We start from the raw sequence: 22,025 nt of genomic DNA, 5'->3' as shown, positions 1-22,025 counted from the left end.
TTAAACATTCATTGTAATCTACTTATCTCTTAAAGACACCTCTATCTACCTTGTCCAGTTTTCTTGCCATACCCCTGTGGTGACCTTCAACATTACACGTTGCGACAACGTTGTTTGCAATCAATTGGTCTATTTTAAGCTTGCACTTAGGCCTATCTTGTTATTTTTGGTATGCAAATATACTTTTAGCATTATGGCTTCTTCACCGAGTTCAAAGAATGCATTGTTCAATAGTGAAAAGCTTGATAGAACAAACTTCCTTTATTAAATTAAAAAAAGTAAATATACAATGTATTGATCAAGAAAAGTGAAGCCCAATCGCATGTAATGGGATTAAGCCTGAGGATATAGATGCAAATGTATAGGAAAAATTGGATGAGTTGGCACACTCCCCTATTATGCTCACACTCTCAAAGTCCATGTATTTTAATGTGAAAAATACAAAAGATGCATATGGTGTATGGACAAAGTCTAGAGACTTATATGAAAAAGAAACTACAGCCTCAGGTTTATTGGCTGAAAAAACTCATTGATCTTCCACGTGCAAGAAGTAGCTTCAATACACAATCACCTCAATGAGTTCAACACTATTTTCAAGCAATTAATATCTTCGAAAATTGTTTTTCATAATTCAATGAAAGCCATGTTCTTATTAGTCACTTTGTGCATAAGAGTTGAGATACTTTCAAGATTCCCATTAGTAACTTTGCACCCGCAAGAAGTCTAACAAGTACTAATGTTGAGAGTATTTACTCACTGAGGAGATAAACACAAAGAACAATACAAGGTCAAAAATCTTCAGTGCACTTATGATGATAGAAGGGTCAAATGCCAAGGAGAACTATCGCAAGAGAGGCAAGTCAAGGAGCAAATCATGTAGCAAAAAGGATATAGAATGCTTCTTTTGTAACAAGAATGGACACATCAAAAAGGACTGTTACAATAGAAGAACAAGCAAAAGAGCAAAAAGGCAAATAGGATGATGACAAAAAACAAGAGAAAAGAAAGGCGAAGATAGAAAAGATTAATGCATGTGGCAGTGATGATGGTGATGTTCTATATATATCCTCTTTGGGTGATGCATTCTTAGTGGCCATGTATAGTGAGCCATGGCATATCTCAAAACTAGCTTTTGGATTCTAGAGCATCATTTCATGATACTCCATGTGGAGAGTGATCCACTACTTACAATGCTAGAAAAAAAAGATGAATCTGTCTTGGAAATAACTATGCATGCAACATTGTTGGCATTGAGGATATACACTTGTCGCTACCAAATGGTTCTTCTTTTGTCTTGCAAAATATACGGCATATTCTAGACTTAACAAAAAGTTTGATTGATACGAAATAATTTGATGGGTATATGGTTATAGAGTGATCTTTGGTAATTATGTGTAGAAGATTTCCAAGGAATCTTTGATTGCTGCCAAACAGCCGAAAGTTGGTACTTGGAATCCTTTGCATGTTTCTGGTGTTAAAGACCATGCTATAGCTATCACTGAACAACCAGTTGTTTCTTTATGGCATTACTGTTTGAAGCACTTGTCAATCACTGAAATCAAAGCTTTCTGCTATTCCCATTGTCTCCCATCCCTAAATTTTTATGATCTTGTTTTTTGTTAGCATTGCCTCTTTGTAGAGAAGCAATCTAGCAAGAAGCTTGAGTACTTGAGGACTAATAATGGTGGAGAGTATATCTCACATGTCTTTACGAACTTTTGTGCAAGCCGTGGTATCAAGAGAGAGTTGAGAACTCCTGAGAATCTTACTCAAAATTGTGTGGCTAAGAAGATAAACACAACCATTCAAGAAAGGGCTCATAGTATGCTCTCTAATGCTAGTCTTACTAATGGATTTTGGGCTGAAGCTATAAAAATAACAATGCATTTTATCAACAAATCTCCTGGCAAGCCATTGGATGGCAAGATACCAAAGGAGTTATGGTCTCACAAGAGACCTAGTTGTGATTGCTTGCATGTTTTTAGCTATGAGGCATTTATGCATATACCTAGGGACAAGCGGATAAAGGTTGATCATAAGTCCAAGAAATACATCTTTCTTGGCTATAGAGAGTCTAGTGAAATAGACCATTGCTTGTGGGATCCTAAATCTAAAAGTGTAGCACACAACCATGATGTCATATTTAATGAGAATAAGATACATAAGCAACCTATCAAAATAGTTGAGATCCGCAGAGTTGTGTTTCAAGACTCAAGAGGATAGGCAGTCAACACATGAAGACTCCACTACCTATTTCACATGATGCAGGGCTTGGAACGCCTGCTAATGCTAAGGTAGAAGTGCCACGAGATGGTGGACAACCTCATATCTTACAGAATAGATAGGTGGGACAACCAAGGGCTCCTATTGAGTTGGTTTTACACAGGCCTACAAGGGTTTGAGAAGAAAACTGCTAGGGTTTGCACTGAGGACACACAGAGTGTACGACCACGGCAGAAACACAAAGAGAGAGACATAGACACAAACACACAAGGCAAAACTCAAACCCTAAGCGCAAAACTCAAAACTCAAACACAAACAGAAGAAGGGAGAGAGAAAACACAACTCTGAAGTGAATGAATGCTGTAAATGAATGTAAGAGTGTACAGTGTGCTCAAGGGCAGAGCAATGTCGGAGTGTGACGTCCGCCGGAGACAGATACCAAGTCTGTGACCACCAATCGGAGTGGAGTGCTGAATAGTGAATGGCAACAGGTTGGTCACCAAAACGTAGCTATCTGGAGGCTGGAAATTGGTAAACGCAGCAGTGTACCACCGATCGGAGGCTGGAAACTGCCCACAATTAGCTGTAAACAGCAGACTGAAACAGTATCTCATGTGGCTGGCAATGACCAAATGATCAGATCATAGCAAATGATGATGTCGCCAGCAGCTGACGTTAGCATGGATGAAGGCGCCAGTAGCAGGAGCAAACACAGATGGAGTGGCAACAATCTGGAGGGCTGGACAGCCACGTGGGAGGAGGCTGATAGCTGATATCTGCACGTAGAATGAGAAACCTGCACAAACGGAATGAGGCTGAATGGGGGCAGCATGTCTATTTATAGATGTGGAAGGACACCCCAAAAATTAGGGTTTTCACTGAACTCTCTCGAACCGCTCCCCGTTTTAGGGTTTTTACTCTAAAAGAGCATTTTTAGTGTGTTTTGGGGCTATCTAAGAGACTAATCAGCAAGTAATGCATATTTTAGCTCAACACCCCCTCTCAGGCCCAAAACTAAGCCGAAAGGTTAGACCAACCACTATGATGGTTATTTACCCCAAGGCATCCCACCCCAAAGCAGCCAAGGCATTAGACAAAGGGTGCACGTTGGCTCCCCAGTGGCCTACCAAAACTATAGAGGCGATGGTTATCTTACCAAGGGATTCCAAATAGTCACCCCAGAGAGAACAGGGCATCGGACAAAGGGTGCACGTCAGCTACCCAATGGCCTACCAAGCCCTACAAAGGCGGATGGAACTACATGAAACTTTTTTTTTTTTGAATAAGTGAGGTAAATTTTATGGGATGCGGCTGATTGGGTAATAGTGACCCAAAAGACATGAGTAGGGAGGGTACACCCAACACATGACAAAACAAAACAAGCTAACCCATCCACTGAAGGTATTGATGATGAGGAAAAATGGGTGATGAGGTATCCATGTGATAAAGAAGTATGGTGGTGTGGTAACAACAGCCGTCGATGGAAACAGCTTAGAATTCGCTCAAGTGGTGCTCTGCACAATGAGATGCAAAGTATACTACATGCTCAAGAATGCTCATGCAGCAAGTGCCACTTGGACAGTGTCCCTCATGGGGAAATTGGTCACTTGCCCAAGTGCCCTAATACAAAGATGATGAAATCAAGCAATGCAAAGGATAATGTACAACAAGGGAGAAAAGCCGATGTCAAAGACAAAGTGCTGAAGCTTGTAGAATACCAAGAAGGGTAGGAACCCCCTCTCAACCTAGATGTAGATACCAAAGAAGGAAGAAGAGCCTGATGTTGATCTTCATATAGTGCCGAGAACCATAAGGAATGAAAGAAGATCAAGTGGATGAAGTGGATGAAGCATCCCGCTAGAAGAGCAAGGTAAAAGTCACCGCCATGATAGCATCGAGAGAGATACTACATGATCCGCCTCGGGAGGGGAAACCGCCATGTTGGAAGAAGAGCAAGCACTCCTAGGATGATAAAACCATGAAAGGAACAGTGCGCATCCCTACGTCTCTAGCCCAGGAAGGACAAAAGCAATCTACAAGTTAGCCCTACACTGAAAGACAAAACCCTGCAAAAGAGATGAGAATCTCCAAACACAAAGGTTAGTGGTGAGATGCTCCAAAGCAATATAACAAAAAGAAGATCTAACTCAAAATAAATGTGATGAATGTGTATGTGTGTGAGTAAATGCAGCGAAAGTCAAAAGAATGGAAATGCTAAGGACGATGAATCCTATGGGCCCGACTCTAAGAGTGTGAAAAATGAATGCTAAACTGGACTGTGCAGTCGCAGTGGTCTGCAGAGGCTTTTTAGGTGGAAGACCTTGGGCCTTGGAGCGACACTTCTAGTCCACATGGCCTGCTCTCTGGCAATGTGTGCAAAACCGATTTTTCTTAGGGAGTTGCTGCCAAATAGGTCTAGATTCTTTGGTTCCATCTGAGAAAAGGAGTCACCCTTGGATTGGCTTGCCTTTGCATCTTGCGAGCTCTTGCCAATGGTGGTTTTCCCTCCTAAAGAAAAGGCAACCAATCCCCTCTGCTCTGAATAAGACTGCGATGAGAATTTCTTGTGGACTTGATTATGCAACCTTACGTAACACAAAAACTGGCACTCAAACTTGTAGAAGGTTGGCAATCTAGGTTGGAAGATTATGTTAAATGAAAGGTGAGAAGGATCGAAGCTTACACTCAAGAGCTATGGCGGGAGAGCAAGAGCAAGAAAGAGAGAGACAAGAAATGGGAACTCCAACAGTCACAATGTGTAACCGGGCCTTCCTTTATTCAAACTGTCACTAAAAGAATAAAGAATAAAGTGACGGTGACCGGCGCCCGCCACCTGCAGTGTGCAGTGGCGGTGACTATCACTGTAGTAATACATGGACGGCTAGGCAAAGGCGCCTTTACTCCCAACAACCTCCCACTTAAAGGCAAATCTACCTGAGTGAGGAGTGAAAAGAAAAAGAAAAAGGCAGTACATGTACACATGTACAACAGGATGAGGAAAGACGTCATCTCATCCCACGCCCATCAACCTCCTAAGGAAGGCAAAGCGCTCTGTAGAGAGGCTTTTCGTGAACAGATCTGCAAGATTCTGGTCAGTCGAGATCTTGACAAGATCAACAAACTTGTCCTCAACAACCCCACGTATGAAGTGATACCTCACCTCAATGTGTTTCGTCTTCACATGGAAGACCGGATTCTTGGCTAACTGAATAGCACTCATAGAATCCAAATGCAGTGTAGGGGTAGCATCAATACCAAGGTCAGCAACCAAACGACCCAACCAAATGGCCTCCTTGCAAGCCTCAGTGTGGCTGCAACATACTCCGCCTTTGTAGTAGAAAGGGCCGTGCATTTCTGCACCCTGGACATCCAAGAAACAGCACCTCCAGCATAGGTGAATACATAGCCAGAAGTGGACTTCCTACTATCTGCATGTCCTGCATAATCAGAGTCAGTGTACCCCACGACTCCTGTATCCTGGCTACCATAGCATATGCACATATCTGCAGTACCCTTCAGATACCTCATGATACCCTTCACGGCATCCCAATGCTTCTTGCCAGGTGTAGCCATATAGTGTACCATAACACCAACTACAAAGGCAATATCTGGACGAGTGGTGATCATGGTATACATAAGACTGCCCACTGCAGATGCATAGGGAATCTTGGCCATCTCGGCCCTCTGCTCATCTGTCTGCAGACAATCAGCTTGTAATACCTTCACATAAGAAGGCAATGGACAGCCAATAGGCTTTACGTCCTGCATGCGGAAGCGCTCAAGGACTTTATGAATGTACTCCCTCTGTGACAAGTAGAGGAGTCCCTGATATCTGTCGCATCTAATGCGCATACCAAGTATGTGAGAGGCATGTCCCAGATCTTTCATCTCAAAGCTCTTCTTAAGCTGAGCCTTAAGAGCATCTAGCTCATCATGAGCTTTCCCTGCTATCAACATATCATCCACATAGAGTACCAAAATCAATAAAGAATCATCACGGACTTTCTTCTTGTAAAGACACGGATCCATAGCACTCCCGTTGTAGCCCTGTGATTGCATAAAGGGATCAAACTTATGATATCACTCCCTAGGTGCCTATTTCAAGCCATAAAGACTTTTCTTCAATTTGCACACTAGGTGCTCCCTACCAGGTTCTGCAAAGCGCTTGGGCTGCTCCATATAAATCTCATCATGCAAGTCCCCATGTAAGAAAGCCATCTTGACATCCATCTGGTATAAATCCAAGTCAAGCTGAGCAACCAAAGCCAAGACTAAACGCAGGGTGGTCATCTTAACCACAGGAGAAAAGACCTCATCAAACTCCACACCATGCTCCTGCTTAAAACCCTTTGCTACCAATCTAGCCTTGTATGCCGGCTTGGGATGTCCAGGGGTACTTTTCAGCTTATACACCCACTTGCATGGCAAAGCCTTCTTACCCGTAGGCAAGGAAACCAAATCTCAAGTGTCATTCTTATGCAAGGAGTCTATCTCAAACTGCATAGCCCTCTCCCAGGAGCAACTGTCACCCCTGCGCATAGCCTCATCATAAGTGAAAGGCTCTCTTGCATCTGTAACCAAGACATAATGCATCGAGGGCAAAAATCTATCAGGTGGACGTCTGTCTCTAGTAGACCGTCTCACGGCAGGCTCTGCTGCCTGCCCAACTGCCTGTCCAACACCCTGACCATGAGCATCTGCTGCAGCTGTAGGTTGTCCAATTGGTTGTGCGGGAGCTCTCGGCTCCTCTTGAATATGACCCTGTGGATCTCAACAACTCTCTCAGGCTGCCTATGCATCTTGTTTTCATGAAAGACTACATCATGACTGCGGATGCCTTTCCACACCTGCGGATCCCAGAAACGGTAATCCATCTCGCATGCATCCCCATAACCAAGGAAAATGCATTTGACACTCTTAGGATCCAGCTTACTTCTCTTGTCCCTGGATACATGGCAAAATGCCTCACATCCAAAAACACGGAGATGCGCATAAGAGGGAGGTTTTCCAATCCATATCTCCTCTACAACTTAGAAATCCAAACCACTAGAGAGTGATCTGTTTATGACATGCACAGCTGTACTAACTGCCTCAGCCCAAAAGCTTTGTGGTAGGCCTGCATGGCTAAGCATACTGCGTACACACTCCTGGATGGTTCTATTCATCCGCTCAGCCAAACCATTCTGGGGGGGGTATAGGGGGTGGTCAACTGACGCTTAATACCCCTCTCATTACATAACTGCTCAAAAGCACGTGAGACATACTCACCCCCATTATCTGTCTTTAGGCATTTTAGCCTATACCCAGACTGGTTCTCAACCAATGCAAGCCATCTCTGAAACACAACCAAGACATCGGATTTCAGCTTAATGGGATAAGCCCAAACTTTCCGTGAAAAATCATCTATGAAAGTAACAAAATACTTTGCACCACCCATAGATTGACAAGGCATGGGCCCACAGACATCCGAATGTACCAATACCAAGGGCTTACTTATGCATGGCCTACCAAACTTCTTATACATAGACCTAGTCTGCCTGCCATAAAGACATTGCTCACATGAATCAAAACATGCATAATCAAGGGGCGGTAAGTACTGCAAACCAGAAAGCATTTTTATTCCCTTCAAAGATATATGGCCCAAACGAGCATGCCAAAGAGATACATGTGGGATAGAACCCACAAATAAAACATGATCAAGGGAATAAGCAGATACAATCGAGGGATAGAGACTGCTAGCTTTAGCACCTCTCGCAATCACAAGTCTCCCACAAGTAATCTTCCATGCCGAGTCTCCAAAAGATACATGATAACCTGCGTTATAGAGCTGTCCAACTGACATGTGACTGTGTGTTAAAGTGTTGAGACGACAAGCTCAACACATGCGGACATTGACGATGGACCGCCTGGTTAGATGGGTCCACACGTCTACACTTAGCACGTCGGTGGTCATTACGACTCACACATGGCCACTGACTCATTACTTATTATATTCAGGTTATTACACCTATTTACAGCTAGCATAGTTATAGCGCCAGTCGACTAGTGTAGTCGGTTATGCATTGTTTAACTAGGTAGGCCACTTTCCTTTATGTTGTATCTTATCTATACTTTGTGTACATTGTAAAGAGTGTGGAAGAAGAAGAAGAAATCAGCAAGAAAACATTTTGGCCTCCATCTCTCTTCTTGTCTCTTGAGTGAGCTTCTCCTTGTGCATTCTGAGTGTGTTCGCGGCGCAGCATCTTGAGCAACTCCCCCCACCACGCGATTCTTGACATGATATCAGAGCTGCACCACTGAGAGAGGCTGACTTCAAAGGCTAAAGCGAAGGAAAAGAAGCAAGGTTCAAGCAAGCAAGCCACGGGTAAGAAGCTCTCCCATTCTTCCACTCTTTCTCTTGGATAGTGCCTGTGGAGGCATCAAAAGCAGGGTCGAGCAAAAATCTCAGATTGCAGTGAGATTTGGTGTGCACGAAGAGCGTTGCATATTCTGCAGATGGGCCCTTCACGGCTTTCCCGCAGTTATTTTGGGCATCTGAGGCCGTTTCAGGGTCCGTTTTAGAGCCGCAAAGTTGCGGACACCAGTTTCAGGATACACACTGACTTCGACTGTATTGACCGAAAGTGGGTGCCAGGTTACAGATTTCAGATCTGTAAGTTCAAAGGTGTTTACCAGTGAGTAAACACAAGGTTTATCTGCAAACAGGTTGCAGATTGCATGTATTGTTGAGCAGACAATGAAAAAGGCTGTCTAGTGTATTGCTGTGCACTACAGGTCGAGGGTTGCAGAAGATTTGCTTGCTGTTGGTATTAATTTTGTGATAATGGCAGAGAACAGTGGAAGCCCTATCATTGAGAAGCTTGACAAGAACAACTACCCTTCATGGAAGTTCCGTGTCACGAACTTCCTTATTGGAAAAGACCTCTACGAGTTTGTTTCAGGTAAAGAAAAGGAGCCGGAGGTGAATGATCCTCCAACTGCAGAAGAGACAAAGGCACAGAAGGAATGGAATGCAAAAGATAAAAAGATCATGTATTGGTTGTCTGCAGTAATTGACAATAATATACTGGGACATATTAGAAATGCAAAGAATTCATATGCAGCTTGGACCATACTTGAAAGTATGTTTTCTATAAATACAAAGGCACGAAAGATTCAACTCAAGCAAGAGTTGAATACATTGAAGAAAGGGAAGATGTCTATCAATGAGTATGCATTGAAGGTAAGGAGCATTGCAGATGCATTGGCAGCGATTGATGTAATGCTCGATGATGATGATTTGGTGTCGTCTACTTTGGGTGGACTTAACAATAAAAAGGCTTGGAAGTCTTTTGTAACTTCCGTATATGTCAGGAAGCCATTTTCAGATTTCGATAAGTTGGTCTCCCTTATGATCACTGAAGAGATCAACATGCAGAGTGAGACATCTGAAAGAAGTGGTGAACAGATCCAAGTATTCTACTCCGGTTCAGGAAGGGGACGTGGCAGATTCTCTTCAAGAGGCCGTGGTACAAGACGTGGTAGTAACAACCAGCAAAACAGATTAAATCAGCAATTTGGCGATATGCAGGTTTCAGGAGGTCGAGGTAACTTTAGAGGCAGGGGGAGCTTTAGAGGAAGAGGTGGATGGCAAAACAGAGGTTCTAACAACTCTGGTATTGTGTGCCACTACTGTGGTAAAACAGGTCATATTGCAACCCAATGTTATGCTAAGAAAGATGATATTCGCAGTGGTAAGTTGTAGCAAGGAAACTATGCATCGTCTTCACGACAGAATGAAGACAAAAATGAACGTTTGTTATGCAGCATATGCTGAATGCTGTTACAGGAAAGGGAACACGTGAAGATGTTTGGTATGTTGATTCAGGTGCATCCAATCATATGACCAGCCATGCAGAATGATTTGGAGAGATGCAAGATTTGCAAAATGCAGGTTATGTACAGATGGGTGATGATTCATGCCATCCAATTTCACACATTGGAAAAGTTCCCTTGTCCTTGCATGATGGTAAGACAAAGAGTCTTTCAAATGTATTACATGTGCCATCTATTACAAAGAACTTCGTGTCAGTGGGTCAGATGGTAGAGCAAGGACTGCAAGTCAGATTTAATGCAAAGGGCTGCTTTGTAGGAGACATCAATGACAAGTGCAGGTTAGTTGCAAAGGGAAGTAGAGTTGAACGTATGTTTACTCTCGATGCTGGAATTCCTACTATGAATGCTGCTATGTATGCTAAAGAAAAAGATGTTGCAGACATTGAAATTTGGCACAAACGCATTGGACATGCAAATGTACAAAGGCTGAAATTAATGCAGTCCAAAGGGTTGGTTACAGGTTTGCCTACATTTAGAGTTGCAGAATTTCATAAGGTATGCGAAGCATGTTAGTTTGGTAAGCAGACAAGACAACCCTTTTCACATGACAGAGATGTAAGCAGAAATATCCTTGATGTTGTGCGTACAGACATTTGTGGGCCTACACAAAATGTATCTCTTGGAGACAGTTCATACTTTGTCACATTCATTGATGATTGTTCTAAAAAGCTGTGAATATATTTTATGAAGAAAAAGAGTGAAGCGTTTGAGCACTTTAGAACTTTCAAGGCTGCAGTTGAAAGAGAAACAGGCTTGAAAGTAAAGTACTTGAGGTCAGATGAAGGGGGAGAGTACCTCTCGAATGAGTTCAGTGATTTTCTGAGGTCTCATGGGATAAAGAGACAGTTCACATGCAGGTATACCCCACAGCAGAATGGGGTTGCAGAAAGAAAAAACAAGCATATTGCAGAAGTTGCACGTGCCTTGATGACTGAAAAGAATATGCCTAAGCATTTTTTGTCTGAGACTATTCATACTGCTGTTTATATTATAAACAGAACTCCCACAGCTGCAGTTCATGGTATGACCCCCGAAGAATGTTTTACAGGTAAGAAGCCTGATGTTTCACACTTGAAAGTGTTTGGTTGCATTGCGTATGTTCATGTGCCAAATGAGTTGCGGAAGAAATTGGATCCAAAGGCTGAAAAGTGTATCTTTATTGAATACTCTTTAGAGCAAAAAGGGTATCGCTGTTATAACCCTGTCACATGTAAGTTCAGAGTGAGCAGGGATGTCATCTTTGATGAAATGAGCAGTTGGTATGCATCTAGTGGTGATGCATTGGATGATGATGATCATCATGACACTCATGTGCAGGCTGAAAAGCAAGAATCACGAACTCTTAGTGGACCAGAGACATCATCTAGTAGTCCTTGGTCTGGGAGACTAAGGAGTACCTCTACATCTTCAGGTGCATCTAGTAACACTACAGGTAAAGACAAAGGAAAGAATAAAGTGTCAGAAGGCATTGATGCAGTTCTTGATGAAGACTCCAGTGGCTTAGAGAGCCTGGATGATGAGCTTGGCATTCCTTCAATGAGGACTCCAGGTGTGCAGAGAGCACGTGTTAATGCAAAGACTCCATTGAGTGATCCAGTGGTACGCAGGTCTAGCAAGGTGAGATACCCTATTAAAAGATTTGGTTTTGAAGGTTATGCAGCTCACCATTATGCTTATATGGTGAAACTAGTTGAGGATGTTGAGCCCACATGTTTTGAGGAGGCTGTTGGACATGCTCATTGGGATGCAGCAATGGATGAGGAGATGGCTGCATTAGAGGCCAATAAGACTTGGGATCTAGTATCATTGCCGAAGGGTAAGAAAGCCATTGGATGTAAGTGGGTTTATAAGATTAAGCACAATGCAAATGGTTCTATTAGTAGGTACAAAGCTAGGCTGGTTGCAAAAGGCTATGCCCAGACATATGGCATAGATTATGATGAAACCTTCAGTCCAGTTGCTAGGATGGCAACTGTCAGATGTGTGATTGCTTTGGCAGCAGCCAAAGGTTGGAGGTTGCAGCAAATGGATGTAAAGAATGCCTTCTTGCATAGTGATTTGCAGGAAGGAGTGTATATGGATCAGCTAGCAGGTTATGAAGATTTAGAGCATCCCACGTATGTGTGCAGGTTGAAGAAGGCGCTCTATGGGCTCAAGCAAGCACCTAGAGCATGGTCTGGCAAGATCAAAGAGTATCTTGTCAATATTGGCTTTTATGTTTCTGATGCTGATCACTCACTTTATGTGAGAAAGGGAGATACACGTTTGGTCATTATAGTCATCTATGTGGATGACTTGATTATTACAGGTGATAGTGATAGTGGGATTGCTGAAGTCAAGGGCAATTTGAAGAATAAGTTTGAGATGAAGGATTTAGGTGAGCTAAGGTACTTCCTTGGCATTGAGGTGATTAGATGTGATGATGGTATATGGCTGTCCCAAAGACAGTATGGCTTGGATATGTTGTCCAAGTATGGTATAACAGCATGCAAACCACTTTCAGTCCCGTTGGAGCAAAATGTAAAGTTGAGTGCTGATGTTGGGAATGAGATAGAAGACCCTACTATGTTCAGGAGGATAGTGGGGAGTTTGATCTACATGACCATTACAAGGCCAGACTTGAGCTATGCTGTTGGTCTTGTGAGTCAGTTTATGCAAGTACCTAGAAAGCCACATTTGGATACAGTCAGACGCATATTGAGATATGTGAAGTCCACATTACATTATGGACTTTTCTATGAGGCAGGTAAAGATGTACAGGTGTTTGGATACACAGATGCAGATTAGGCTGATAGTATGTCTGATAGAAGATCTATCAGCGGATACATGTTCTCTCTTGGTAGTGCAGCAATTGCTTGGAGCAGCAAAAAGCAATCTACAGTTGCTTTGTCGAGTACAGAGGCTGAGTATAGAGGTGCTGCTGTTGCAGCATGTGAGGTAGTATGGTTGCAAAAGTTATTGGCTGATTTGAATGTGCAGGTGGAAGGTCCAGTTGTCATTTATTGTGACAACATGAGCAGTATACAGTTGGCTAGAAACCCTGTGTTCCATGCCAGGACAAAACATATTGAGATACGATACCACTTTGTGAGAGAGAAGGTACTAGCATGTGAGATTGACTTGGTGTATATCAGCACACAGGATCAGATAGCTGACATCTTCACGAAGGCATTGGGTACAGAGAAGCTTCAAAAGTTTCGAAGCTTACTTGGAGTTGCAGAGATGCAGTTGAGCTTGAGGGGGAGTGTTGAGACGACAAGCTCAACACATGCGGACATTGATGATGGACCGTCTGGTTAGATGGGTCCACACGTCTACATTTAGCACGTCGATGGTCATTATGACTCACATATGGCCATTGACTCATTACTTATTATATTCAGATTGTTACACCTATTTACAGCTGGCATAGTTATAGCGCCAGTCGACTAGTGTAGTCGGTTATGCATTGTTTGACTTAGTAGGCCACTTTCCTTTATGTTGTATCTTACCTATACTTTGTGTACATTGTAAAGAGTGTGAAAGAAGAAAAAGAAATCAGCAAGAAAACGTTTTGGCCTCCATCTCTCTTCTTGTCTCTTGAGTGAAATTCTCCTTGTGCATTCTGTGTGTGTTCGGCGCAGCATCTTGAGCAACTCCCCCCACCACGCGATTCTTGACATAAAGCAGGTACATGACGTACATCCTGCATAACAAAATTGCTGCTGCCAGAAGGGAACTATAGCCTAACATCACCAATGCCCACAATATCAAGAGAGCTGTCATCACCCAAGCGTACAGAACCTGAAACAGTACGGCATGAATGAAACCACTATTGGCAAGGTGTCACATGAAAGGACGCACCTGAGTCCAAGAGCCAACACTGTGCATACATAGTGTATCTCTATCATGTGCGAAGCACTAGAAGAAGCTGCAAGGATATAATCATCATCAACATCCTCAAGCTGCATAACATTGATCTCTTCAATTTTAACACTGGACTTTGCACACACTATGCTGCGATCAGAAGACTTATCCTGCACTTTGTCTTTCCCCTTATCTTTGCGCCTTTCATTGCGCACTTTATAGCATTGTGGCCTAATATGGTTCTTTTTTCCACAATGGTGACAAGTAACATCTGCATTCCTACCACGGGATTTGCTACATGACTTCCCACGAGACTTAGACCGAGATTTCTGAGAATCCCGTCCACGGTCACTACCGCTACCATGCTTTCCATATCCATCATTTCTACCTCTAACTCTCATAGCATGCGACACACGAGAGGCATCCAAATTCTTACGGTTAACCTCTTCTTGCAGAAGAGCACTCTCAACATCAGATAATTTCAAGGTAGCAATAGAAGCACATAATACAGTGTGGAATACATCCCATGACTCATTAAGAGTACCAAGCAAGAAAAGAGAAGTGACATCCTCTACAAAAGTGATGTCCTGCGAAGTCAAGTTCTTGAGTATAGCATAAAACTGGCTCAAGTGAGCAGACATAGTTACATTCTCATTCATGCGCACATCCATAAGCTGCTTCAACCAATACATCTGACTCGCTAGACTTTTCTTGTCATAGAGATTCTTGATTTTATCCCACAACTACCATGCACTCTGTTCTTCCTCAAATACATTGTAATGAACCTGTTCTGTGAGAGATAATACAATAGTGGACTTACATAACTCATCAAGCTCAAACCATTTCTCATCTGGCATAGTTGTAGGCAAATGCCCGCTAAACCTCAATGGTTTGATCTGCAATTTCTGCACCAACACCTGCCAAATCTGACTCTTCCAATAAGAGTAATTCGTACCATCAAGCTTAGTGATGTTGAAAATAGCATGATCAGTGGACGAACTCGCCATAATGCACGCTGAAAGACTGCAAACAATGCAAAACTGCTTGTTGTTTACTACAGAAAATGACCAAAAAATCACCAAAATCAAGAGAAAATGACGAGAAAAGTATAGCCAAAGCTGTTGCCCACCAAGTACTAGTGAAAGTACATCATTTCAGAATATTTCAGAATGAAAAATCCATGTTAGTCCAAAGTTATATGCTTGCTATAATAAATGACAACACGGTACTGTGAGAATCAATTGCTGACCAAATCACTGAACCAAGTTAATAAATGATAGCCAAGACATGACCACCCAAAAACGGGCATAAATCAGCACCAAACAGTCATCAAGACCCTGAGCAAACACCCAAACATGTCACCAAAGCATCCGTCAGTGAGTAGGCATACCCCCTGGGGACAGTAGGGCAAAGTATACATAACACTGGCAAGACCTAACACCAGTAGGTGTATACTCACAAGAGTGCAAAGCCCAAGCTCAGGTCAAAAGCAACTCCAAGATATCAGTGCATGGACCATACATCATTTAAGTGTAAGAGATCCCAAAGTCTCAAGTATCTGCAAAATGCTCAAAATAGCATAAACCTCCTGCTTAATGTCGATTAAGCATACAAGATGCTCCCACTGGTACAAAAGACGGATAAACGAGCTCAACAGCTCAATCAAACCAAGTCAGAGTACCAAAGACAGGTAACCAAGACAATGCCTCAATAGCATCCCAAGAGCATGACGGCTACAAAGCAACTGTAGGTAGCATCCATGAGCAAGACATACATCCCAATAAATATCTCTGACAACCAAAATAACAGCCAACACAAAATTCCGAAATAGCAAATGAGAATCCAAGCCAAGTCTTCAGAGAGCACTAAAGCTCAACAAGTACATGGTACACTGTGCCAAGACAAATGCACCAAGCCATAGGCATCGGGTAAACATGTACCCAAATAGCATATAACTGTCAAAGCACTGACCACTGTCAAGCATAGACCAATGTCAATAAGTGTGGGTTGAAATAAGCTCAAGCTTCCAAAAGCATCCGGATCCAATGGCAAGCTCGAAGTCGTCCCTCGAAGATCAATACATCATAACATAACCCAAGACATTCATCCGGAACCAATAGGCATATGTCAAAGAATGAAAGATAGCTTCAGCCCAAGAGTATTCAGCATGCATTTACTGTTATAAACTGAGTATTTCCAGCCCTACAATCAAGCCAAAATCATAGCATTACATGTAGCTTCAATCCCCCAATCAATCGACATCAATAGAAGCATCACATAAGCCATAGGCATACAAATACATACTGTCTCAGACCTGAAATCTGTTGCAGAATATTCTGTCATCAGAATTTGGCAAATCCGACATCACCATCGCGTCCGGAGCGTGCCAAAACCCCAACTTAGACTCTTACCTTGCCTGAATCGGGTTCCGAATGCCCGAGATATGACAAAAAGAGTGATTTTGGGGCCAGATTTTGAAACAAGCGCAAAAAATACGTGAGCTAGCTGGGGGGTCTGCTGTCCCATGTGTCAACAATAGGGCACAAATGGGGGCCAAAGAAGGCCTACACCAAGCCTCAACAAGCCTTGATAGGCTGGAAGCAAGATCCAGGTGAAGAAAGCTTCAAGAGGTGTGAGCTATGGTTGCCCACAACCTGTGAAAATCCTGTTTACCTGGACCTGTGGATTGAGATAAATCTCTGAAATAATGAAGCAATACCTCAATGTCAATGCCCTGGTGATACCTCAATAGACCGGGAAGAAGCTCGGGAAATCGGGGAGTGACAGGAGCTCAAGAGAATGAGCTATGGCTGCCGGGAAGGAAACCCAATGCGAGTGGGGAGTCAATGGGAAGCTAAGAATGCCACGAGCCAAGCTCAAGAGTCCGAAAGCCGTGCTCTCTGATACCAGTTGAAAGGTGAGAAGGATCGAAGCTTGCACTAGAGAGCTATGATGGAAGAGCAAGAGCAAGAAAAAGAGAGACAAGAAATGGAAACTCCAACAGTCACAATGTGTGACCGGGCCTTCCTTTATTCAAACTGTCACTAAAAGAATAAAGAATAAAGTGACGGTGACGGACGCCCGCCACCTACAGTGTGCAGTGGCGGTGACTGTCAGTGTAGTAATACACGAGCGGCTAGGCGGAGGCGCCTTTACCCCCAACATTAAACAAAATTGAAGTACTTTTCGGGCAACTTATTCAAGAAAAATGTAACCTAATCATCACTTGACTTTGGAGAGCCAGTAGTGGCGAACTCGACAAGTAACCACCTATGTTCAGCCAGCTTGACTTTCAAATCATCTCCTTCCTCTCTTGAAGCTCAAAATTGAGATTGATGCGCCAAGTACGATCACGAGCCGCATAGCGGTCGAGAAGGTGACTCCAACACTCTGATGCGAGCGGAAAGTGCTACAACTGAGAGTGAAACTCAGGAAGCAACCCCTGCATCAGCTCAACATTGACTGTGGCATTGCAGACTCTCCATTGACGGATGTAATTAGGGTGAGCTAGTTGAGGGTCCGGCATAGGCTCTAGACCAATGACCAAGTCCCAAAGACCCTGAGACTCAAGCACTTATTACATAAAATTAGACCAAGTGGTGAAATTGGCCCGTTAAAACATGTCTTATCCATGAAGGTATTCTTAGCTGTTACAACAGGAGTGGTAGTGCTCAAAGATGGATAGCATGAAAAAGTGTGATAGGGGTAGGATGGGGGAGTGGAGTACACTTGGAAATGGACCCAGAGTGCCTACCAGACATGCGGATAGTATGCAAGGTGGATCCATAGGTAGGGATGGGGCTAACTAGGCATGGGCATGGTAGCCACATGAGAAACCCAAGGAGATGGGATGGAAACACGGGGAGCAAAAGATGGGAATCCCTGCATAGATGTAACCCAAGGAGAGTGTGAAGACACACCATAAGCTAAGGATGGAAACCCCTGCGTATGAGTGGTCATGTGAGATGTGAAGCTGGGGATAGTGAGGAGAATGCCCATCACAGTCGACCCAAGAGTTAAGGGTGTACTCATTTGCTGAAAGGTGAGAGGCATTGTATTAAAGGGTGGCATTCCTCCTAACGAAGTACCATGTTGCAAAGAGGTAGAGAATGGGGTGGAGAAGTAAAAGGTACTAGGAGCGGAGATGGAAGATCCAAACCCCAGGGTGTGTAATGCAAATGTGGAGTATAATCCAAGGTTTTGGAAAGATAATGAGAGGTGATCAAGGTGTGATATAGAAGAGGGTGGAATGGGAGAGAAGTGAGAAGTGTGTGTGATATGCTCAAATGAAACAGAAACTATAGATATACCTAATTTCCGCCTGCTTCGTGAGCCCCCTCTATTGAAATTCACATACGCAAAGCCATCCGGATCCTATACCTTAAAAGAAGAAACACGCAAGGGTTTTGATTCATGCAACACAAAAGAACTGTACAAACCTAACATTGGACCTGGCTAAGATGATGAAGATGAATCGCCAGACGTTCCAAACACCCTATGTTCTCCATGATCGGAGAGGTAGCCAACCTCACAACCGGTGCGAATGTGGTAGCAAAACTGGTAGAAGGGGTGTAAACATCACCATACTTGTTGCAATAGTACTCCTCAAAGTCGTCCTCTATCATGTTAGTGAAATCTGGAATAGGAGTAGAAGAAGGTGAAGGTAAAAGTGGAGTATTGTCCTCCTCACCGAGTCCATAATGTTGTCTTAGGCCCTCCAATGATGGAGATGTCTGATAATATATCATAGGAACTAGAGAAGGTGTCTGGGACATTGTGATTCAGTTACGAGTCATATTGTGTATCTCGCACAAAGACTAGCTCTCCACAACATCCGCAAGATACTCTTTACAAGAGTGCCGACCCTGATACCATGTGAAGAAAACTACTAGGGTTTGCATCGAGGACACACAGAGTGTACGACCACGACAAAAACACAAAGAGACTCTCTCATACACACACACAGAGGACAAAACTCAAACTCTAAACACAAAACACAAAACTCAATACTCAAACACAAACAGAAGAAGCGAGAGAGAGAACACAACTCTAAAGTGAATAAATGTTGTAAATGAATGTAAGAGTGTACAGTGTGCTCAAGGGCAGAGCAATGTCGAAGTGTGACGTCCACTGAAGACGGATCCCAAGTTTGTGACCACCTTTCGGAGTGTAGGAGTGCTGAATAGTGAATGGCCACCAATCAAAGGCTGAAAACTGCACACAATCTGCTGTAAACAGCAGACTGAAACAGTGTCTCATGTTGCTGGCAATGACTAGATGATCAGATCACAGCAGATAATGTCGCTAGCAACTGACGTCAACATGGATGAAGCCGCTAGCAACAAGAGCAAACATGGATGGAGTGGCAGCAATCTCGAGGGCTGGACAGCCACTCGAGAGGAGGCTAATGGCTGAAATCTGCACGTGAAGTGAGAAACCTGCGCAGACGGAATGAGTTTGAATAGGGGCAACCTGTCTATTTATAGATGTGGAAGGGCGCCCCAAAATTAGGGTTTCCACTGAACTCTCTCGAATCGCTCCCCATTTTAGGATTTTTACTCTAAAAGAGTATTTTTAAGTGTGTTTTGGGGCTATTTAAGAGGCTAATCAGCAAGTAATGCATATTTTAGCTCAACAAGGTTTCTAGATCTTGGATATGTAGACATTGATTATGGAAGGAGTGTAAAATCTAGGAGATCTACTATAAGTTTTGTCTTCGCTTTCATAAGTGGTGTAGTCTCTTGAGTCTCTCGATTGCAATCATGTATGACTTTATCTACCACTTAGACAGAGTATGTTGTAACCATTGAGGCCTGCAAAGAAGCTATATGTGTAACTTATCTATTGAAAGACTTAGGTGTTTTATAGGAGAGGTGCCTACATTGCATTGTGATAGTCAAAGTACCATTCGATTGGCACAAAACCATGTCTTTCATGCAAAGGTAAAGCACATAGAGGTGAAATATAACTTCATAAAGGAGGTTCATCACGACAAGCACATTGAGCTTGTTAAAATCCATATGGATGATAACCTTGCACATCTTCTCACAAAGAGTTTACCTTCCAAGTGCTTTACACACTAAACAGTGTTGATGGGCATTGAATAGTATCTTCACTTTTCTTTTTATATTCCCATAAAGACACACTGCTTTCAAGTGGAAGGTTATTCAAGTAAAGGTCAATAGACAATAGCCAAGGGGACACCCCTTCTATAAGTACACACTCAATAGTCGTATATAAGTGAAGATAGCAAAGAATAGGAGTATTGCTCATTTTGTACCCACAAAACTCTCGAATCTCTCTCTCTCTCTCTCTCTCTCTCTCTCTCTCTCCATAGCTTCTACCTCGTATCCCACCGTTGCTTCCCTCCCATGTTATGACTTACAGCAAAGAAGATATGCCAACAAAGAAAACCATTGAATAACAATATTGACAACAAAAGCAAAGGATACACTAAACCATTTTAGTTCTAACAGTCTCAACACTACTCTCATTTACTCTTCATTCATCTGTTCTAGACAATACATGCACTCCGTCAACCTAGCAAGCATCGTGATATGTGTACAGGGTTTCACCAATGCCTTACAGAAATACATATTGAGAATGTAGACACTGTTGTTGTGTTAGTAGCTGCTGCTGTGATGGGGGAGGTGCTAACCATGTAAGCAACTGCATCCATCCAACACATCACGACACAAAGGATAGGTAAGGGATTGCAGCCATTCTATATGCCACAGCATATGTAAACAACAACCCTTTACAAAAGAAAATGTCAGCAAATGGAAAGACCACATATGACCAGCAGCCACATCTGCACAACAGCATAAGCATCAGGGTTCGTCTCTAAGAATGAAACTATTCTCACTGTTCTGTATGCTTTGACTTGTCACATTCGAAAACTTCACATTTGCTTCACCGGATATTTGCATCCTTTCACCTTTTCATATTGAATGAGGCACTTTTTTGGGCATGGCTTAAGCATTATGTGATCCTTTTATCAGTCAGTTGCCTTGTAAGAGAGAAACTAACATTGACAATATTTGATTGGCCAATGAAAAGAGAGCAACTAAGCCTAACTTCATTAAGCATGAAATGATCAAGGCCCTAAGAGAGCAAGTAATATATAGAATTCAGCTCGATCAATCCTGTTTTTTGAGAAAAACAGAGAGAGAACACACCCTACTTCTATCAAGCAAGGAAATGAGAGCCACTGATAATCTACTTTTCAACTCTCAGTGCTACACTGTCGGACAGCACCGGGCTTTAGCAATATGTTTCCACATGTGGTGGAAGCCAAAATCTATGGAAGATAAGCATGGAATACATAAGCATCTCCATTTTAAAGCAGAATGTAACTTGTCGGTTTTGTGGCAAAACGTGTAATGTCCATGTAAGAGAGAGAGAGAGAGAGAGAGAGAGAGAGGGAGGGAGGGAGGGAGAAGAAGCAGGAAACAGATACCTGGTCCTTCTCGATGGCTAGCTACTTTGTGACGGGGAGGCGATGGTGACTTTTAGCGGCGAGTTTCGAGAAGCGACAGTGGTGCAAATAGGCAACGTCGCTGGCGCGCGCTCGCTGCCTCTCTGCCTCTCTCTCTCTCTCTCTCTCTCGATTGCCAATGGAAGAATTTCCAAATTTTCAAAGGTCGGGTCCACCAAGGTTCTAATTCTTGGAATTGTATTAGCGTTTTGATCAGCCGTAAGGCGTCGATGTTGTGCATGAGAACCGAGGTTCAATTGTTTTTCTCCAATATGCAAGTACTGCATTATTGTCTTGATTCTTCTTATCTCTGCAAATTGGAAGGGATTGAGTTCTCACTTGCACAGTTGGCCACAAGGAAAACCTTATCTTCGCCATGCACTAAAGTCCTTCATTCTCCCTAGAGGTTGTCTTATATGCAATGTGTCGTTTGGATCTTTTCCTAATCTTCCTATTTGGTTGGATGATGAGGTTGCTAAACTTTCTCTTTCATTTGGTCAGGTGCTTTATATCCTAATTGTTACTACTCCTTTTGGCCCACTTAAACCATATCACAAGGTTTACATATTATGGGATAGGAGGAAGGAGGCGCTAGAATATCTAG

General features: G+C 43.0%; 1 pseudogene across 1 annotated transcript in view; it reads right to left on the bottom strand.

Moving 5' to 3' along the window:
* LOC148018948 (uncharacterized) overlaps window positions 1-21,575 on the bottom strand; it is an 88,249-nt pseudogene extending 66,674 nt beyond the window's left edge. The window contains exon 1 of the transcript XR_015695069.1: window positions 21,404-21,575. The product of XR_015695069.1 is annotated as an uncharacterized LOC148018948 (transcript). The remainder of the gene's footprint in view (window positions 1-21,403) is intronic.
* Window positions 21,576-22,025: the final 450 nt, after the last annotated feature.

The sequence above is a fragment of the Lygodium microphyllum genome, chromosome 20 (genome assembly GCF_053477565.2).
Source record: "Lygodium microphyllum isolate KBCC chromosome 20, Lygodium_microphyllum_v1.1.10, whole genome shotgun sequence".
NCBI lineage: Eukaryota > Viridiplantae > Streptophyta > Polypodiopsida > Schizaeales > Lygodiaceae > Lygodium > Lygodium microphyllum.
This window is presented reverse-complemented; position numbering and strand designations above follow the sequence as displayed.